Here is a 6000-nt window from a genome sequence, read left to right as displayed (position 1 = left end):
AGGACTAGCCCAAAGCTGGGGGCTCAGCCTACCTCCCACAGCCCCCCCGTGCTCCGGACGGGGCCCTGAGCAAGCAGCCGTGCTGGGCTATCCGAAGGAGGTCTCCTGCGCAAGCAGCCCTGCCCAAACCCCACCTAACTCACAACTAAAAACTAAAGCACCTGCAAACGAGGTTGCAACCAGCGTCGAGGGAGCTGGGTGCACGCTTTTGCCCTCCAAACCCTGCCCCTGGGTGCCATAAGCCTCTCCCTTAAGCGTGCCGTGCCTCAGTTTCCCCCCCAAGGGCTGCCGGGATTGCCAGACCCTTGTGCAGCGTCAAGCGCCCGGCGGGGATGCGGTTGCTTTTGTGCCGCGCCGGCTCTTTCAGGGGAGCACAAAGACGGGACACGGCGGCACAGATGGACCCTTTCAGAGGGGAGCGGGCTCCTTTCTCCGTCTGCCGCCGGGCTCTGCCTTCCGTCGCAATCCCCCTTAATTGAATCCGCACTTTCATAGCTCATTACCCCCCTGATGGATTGGATTAGCCGGGGCTGCAGCCCGCCAGCCTCTGCGGGGAACAGTTGGCTGCTCGGCATCCCCGCGGGGAGCAGGAGAAAGGTGCGGAGGGGGCCCAGCGGGCTCCCGGCCGTTAGCTGAAGCTCGGGGGCAACGGACGCGACCTCGGCTTGCCTCTCCAACGGCCGGACCCAGCTGTGGTCCGGCAGCGCAGGCATCCCTGCCCGCTCGCCGTGCCGTGTGGCCAGGGTGGAGGCAGCGGCGGCAGCGGGTGCGTGGTCCTCGCCGTGCTCCCACCCTCTGCGCCGCGGGGTGTTGGACCCCCCGGGGTGAAACGCTGTGGTCCTGCTTTTCCCCGGTGGTATTTATCTGATCATAGGAAGAGCATCCCTGGGATGCGGGAGGGATGCGGGAGGGATGGGGGGACCAGCTCCGGATTGGAGCATCACCGACCTAACCCTGCATCTTGGGTGAACTTGTGGTAGCGCAAGAGGAGAGGGGGCTCTGCCACCCCAAACGCTGGGCAGGACGCCGGCACGTGCCGATCCCCCCCGCTGCTGCCGCCGGCACTCGCGTGTCCATATGGGCTAACGGCCGCTGCCACGGCGGCTCCCGGCCCCGCTCGCTCATTAACCTCTGCTCCGGGGGTGGACCCCCAGCCCAGCTGCCAGCGATGCTCCGCGCCCCCTCCCCGGCTGCTCGGGGGGTCGGGGGGGTCTCTGCTCTCCCCTACCCCTTTTCTCCTCAGGATGAATCACTGTAAAAGGAGAATTTACTGTCCCTAAACCCTGGCTGGCCTCCTACCCCGACCACGGCAGGACTCGACCCCTCTCCGCTTCATCCCCGGTGGGCTGGGGGAGAAGGGGGGTGCCGTCCCAGGGTCCCTTCCAGCCGGTTGCTCACGGAGCCCGCCATGTATGTGAGGGCTGGGTTGTTTTGGGTCGTTTTGGGTCATTTTCTCGGTTAACTTGTGCTCAGGGCTGGGACAGAGGGTTTCTGAGCCACCTCAGAGTTTTCCATACGCAGGACAGCATCTCCCTCACCGTACAGCTGAGCATCGCAGCCACGCGCCGAGCTGTGCTGGGGATGAGGCAGAGCGTGGGGCTCGTTGGTGGGGGGCATTTCTGCCCCCCTTAAAGCGCTGAGCCCCAGAAAAGGGAGGTGGCTGCATCCGCACTGGGAGTTTTGCAGGAGCACCCCAGCAGTGCTTCTCCAGCGGCCGGCAGCGAGGAGGGATGCTGCCTGGGCTGCAGGAGCAAGCCGAGGGCCGGGGCCGTACATCCAGACGGAGATCCCGTCCTGCCAGCTCAGACATCTGATCGCAGCGGATAAAAAAGTGCCCGTGGCATAAATGGTTTAGCATATTCCCCTCTGCATCCTCATCCTCTTAGCAAAAGGTATAGCCGGGCACTCCCGGCAGGCTCTCCTACCAGATGCGGCCAGAGTCCCATCGGGGTAGTTAGTGCCGTATCGTTTACGGGAGGGGATTAGAGAGCCTCCACTTAGAGTCACGGTCCCCAAGGCCTCTCAGATTAGGATATAATGCAGCAGGCTTTGCCTTACAGGGGCTCAGATGGAGCTGTAACCCTCTTCATCCTCACTTTGCGAAAGCTCTAATGGCCGGGAGCTGGTGGGGGTACCCAGGGCTGCGACTGTCCACAGCCCTCAGTTGTAACGCCTGGGCTGCCACAGTCCGTGCCAGGATAAATCCCGGAAGGATCTCTTCAGGAAGCTCAGCTATTTCCAAGGGTGAGAACAAGGTGAGACCCAGCGGACGAGCTGGGACAAGGACCTGTGGGTGACAGAACATCCCTGCTGGGGACCCCGAATTTTCAGCATCTCTCCTTCAAAACGTGGGGGGCCTCTCCTGCCTCCCCCCAGGGCAGGTCACCTTGCCCAGGGGTAGGGGAATGGTTTGTGCACGCACACACACACACACACACACACACACACACGTGTCCTGGGAGATGCTCGGGTGTCCCGCCTGGCCTCCAGCAGCCTCTCCGGAGGAGCCTGGCTCTGCGAGCCCTGTGGATGTCTCCCAGCACCCCGGGCATCTCAAAGGGAAGCCCTCCTTGCTCCAGTGTCTGCACGCCGGCTTATCCACACGTGGTTCATCTTAGCCTCGCATAAACCTCGATGCAGGGAGCCCAAACCAGGTTCCAGGGACGGAGAGGACCACCGCTGCCCCTGGGCTGGCAGGGCAGGGGATGGACACTGCGATGTCCAGCCTCTCATTTCTCCTCCTCCCGGTTCCCTGAGCACAGTACAGCACGGGAAAAACAAGGAAAACATGGGAAAAACACCCTGCCTGTGCTAGCGGCTCAAAATCTCACCGGCAGAGCTGTGCCCAGGGTCCAGCTGCCCTAATCCTGGTGTAAGTCAGGAGTGTCTCCACTGCAGGGCCAAAGCAATGCTGCCTGGAGGTTTTTGGTCCTGGCTGGTCTGGATCAGGCGAAGGAGCCCAAGCCCTGTCCCTGGTTTGCAGGTGGTCGCTGTACCCACCCCTCCCGTGTGCAAGGAGGGGGCACATCTGGCCAGACAGTTTTGGGGGGAGTCGAGGGGATACCCCGATATTCCCTCCATGCAGGGAGCAGGGGGCGACGGTCACCCAAGCCTCCCCGTGAGCTCAGCTGCGGCGAAGGCACCCAGGCAGCCCACGAGCCCCACGGAGGGAGGGCCAGCATCCCCCTCCGAAACTCCCCGACGCGGCGGCGCTCAGGTGGGGGATGCGACCGCGCAGTGTCCCCCCCCGAGAGCGAGCATCGTCCCCATCAGGCGCAGAGCTGGGGGGGGGGGCCCTGGAGTCCCCAAGCTGGCAACAGATGGCTGGAGGCAGCTTGCTGACACCTGCCCCTCCTCTCCACCCCTCTCCTGCCCTTCCCTTTCTTCTCCGCTCATTTTGTTTGATTTCCCAAGACTTTGGGTGAAGCCGGAGGGTCCCGCCATGCTGCTGCCCTTGGCCGAAGGGAGCCTGTCCCGGGAGCTGGACCCGAGGGCAGAAAGATGCGGAGCGATGCGCTGGCCCCGGGGAGGACCAGGAGGTCCTTCGGATGGAGGGTGATGCTGCGGAGCATGCTGTGGTGTCCCTGCCAGCAGCGGGCAGGGAGTTTGGGGTACGGGGAGCCCCGCTGCTGGCTAGCTTTCCTCTGCTCTGCCTGGCCTGGCCGGCTGGATATGACCTGGAGCCTCCTGGCCTTGGCAGGCTGCTGCCTCACACCCTACGGCCTGAACTGATGCAGGCAGGGGGTCCATCAGACCAGCAGATACCCAGAAAAGTGCCCACCCTGGCCCTCCTTGCTCCCCCACGGCTTACGGCAACCAGAGGGGTTCCTTCTGGATGCGGACAAAGTGCAGAGCAGCTCCCCAGCATCACCCGAGCATCTCCAAGCACTGGCCAGTCCCCCAGCGCTACACCCACCACCACGGCAACGATCCAGGCCAGGGTGGGTGACTTTTCTCTGCGAGGTTTTGTCTCCGTTCACCCCAGAAATGGGTGCTGGAAAAGCAGCTTCCACCCCAGAAATGGGTGCTGGAAAAGCAGCTTCCCAGCCCTGGGCACGGGGCTGGCAGTGACTGTGGGGCGCAGGGGACTTGTGGGCAAGGGACCGGCACTGTCTGTGATGCCTGGGGGTACCGGGGTCCTTCTAGATGGAGAGGTTGGGTATCAAGGAGGCTGGCAGCGATGCAGGCAGGCGGGCAGGAATGGGAGTGGGCTGAGGGATGCAGAATCAGGAGGAGGAACTGGGTCCTGCGCCAGTACAGCCCTGCAGCGAGCAGCAACCACCCGCCGCCTCTTGATAGCTCTGGTGCAAACCTTGAGGACAGGCTCTAGCAAGGATGAAGGTGTCTGGAGCATCCTCGTCCCGCAGCCGGGCTGTGCCCTGCCCTGTGCAATCTGGCCCTTGCAAACCGCCCTGCCATGAGAACATCTACCAGCTGGCACGAGCCGCCTTGGCCAGGGCCCCGAGCTGCCCCACAGCGCTTGAACCCGCAGCTTAACCCCCCCACGGCTCCTGCGATCAGCCCCTGCTGTGCCTCGGCTCCCGGGAACGGGAGAGGAGCGATGCCCACGCTGCCGGGAAGGGAGCCGACGGCGGGGAGCCGACCCGCACCCATCCCAGGTCCCCCCGAAACTGCCTCTTCCCCTGTTTCCCAGTGCATTTCTATAAATCAAGCTCTGGCATGCCCCCCTCCCCTGCGGCGGGGTTTGGGGGTCACCTGTGACCCCTGGCAGATGGTGCGGGGACTCCCACCCCTTCCCCAGGAACTGTTGCAGCCGGCCATCTGTCAGGCAGCTCAAATCTCCCCGGTCCTGCCTGGGAGCTGCCGCGCAGCATCTCCACCCTGGGACCCGGGCTGCTGCCTGCCCTGCCAACACAGGGGGTGCAGGCAGGAGGGGATGGGGTGGGGGGGGGGGGGTGAGCGACTGCCTGTGGCTGTCCTGCCTGCTGCCCACCCGAATCTGGGGGGGTGGGGTGGGGTGTAAGCAGGAGAGGGGGCTGAGCATGGGGGTGCTGAAGGGATGCCAGTGCCTCAGGGGAGCCCTCGGATAGGGCTGGCATCGTCAGGCAGCGATGGGGCTGGCAGGGGTCTTCTCCCGAGCGTGGGGCATCGTTTCCCTGGACCAGCCTGGGGGGCAGTGAATGGAGTTACGGTGGGTGTCATCCCGGGGGTCCCACCACCAAGCTGTCCGTCCTGCTGCCCAAGGGGGCTCTGGATTTGTCCCCCCAGAGCGCGGTGCTGAGAAAAGCACCTGGAGCCCTGAGCAGCCCCAGCTCTGGGTGCGAGGTTGGGGGGGTCTCCAGGGACCCGCGGCCCCCAGAGAGAGCACAGCTGGGCGAGGATGGGTGATGCACCAACTACAGACCCTAATTGCCTTGTGATGGTCCCCAGGGAGAGGCTGCTTCTGGGACAGGGACCCGTGGGCCCAGTAGCTCGGCCGTCTCCTCGGTCCCCGAGTGAGGCAATTCCTTGGGGCAGGACCCATGAGCAGCTCCCCGGGGCTCAGAGACGGCAGGGAGCGAGGCTGAGCCCGCTGCATCTGGGGAAGCTGGGTGCAGGGGTGGATAAAGGAAGGTAGGGGACAAGTTCTGGGTGCCACGCTGGAGGAGTAAGTGACACAGATGGTGGCACTGACCCTGGCTGGCAGGACCTTGCTTTGCCCAGTATCCTCACCCCTCCGGTGTCCCAGACCAGCAGACCCAGGGCAATGAGGCATTGCTCCCTGGAAGCAGTGGAGATAAATGAGGACGAGGGTCCTGTCTGTTAAGGTGCCCCAGTCCTGGGGGCTTTCAGCCACCCCCTGTCCCCTGGGATCCCCAAAAGAGCCAGCTCCCCAGTGGGGTGCCCTCCCATGGGGCAGGCTGCAGCACCGCTGCGAGCTGCAAGCACGACCTGGCGGCTGCAGGACTGGCTGCCTGCAAGGAATGGGGGGGGTGCAGCCCTGCAGCCCCCCCACCCGCTCCCCCACCCCGGGCAGGGCTCCTTGGAGGGGTGGGGGGA

Source organism: Gymnogyps californianus, unplaced genomic scaffold, assembly GCF_018139145.2.
Source record: "Gymnogyps californianus isolate 813 unplaced genomic scaffold, ASM1813914v2 HiC_scaffold_32, whole genome shotgun sequence".
NCBI classification, from domain to species: domain Eukaryota; kingdom Metazoa; phylum Chordata; class Aves; order Accipitriformes; family Cathartidae; genus Gymnogyps; species Gymnogyps californianus.
This window is presented reverse-complemented; position numbering follows the sequence as displayed.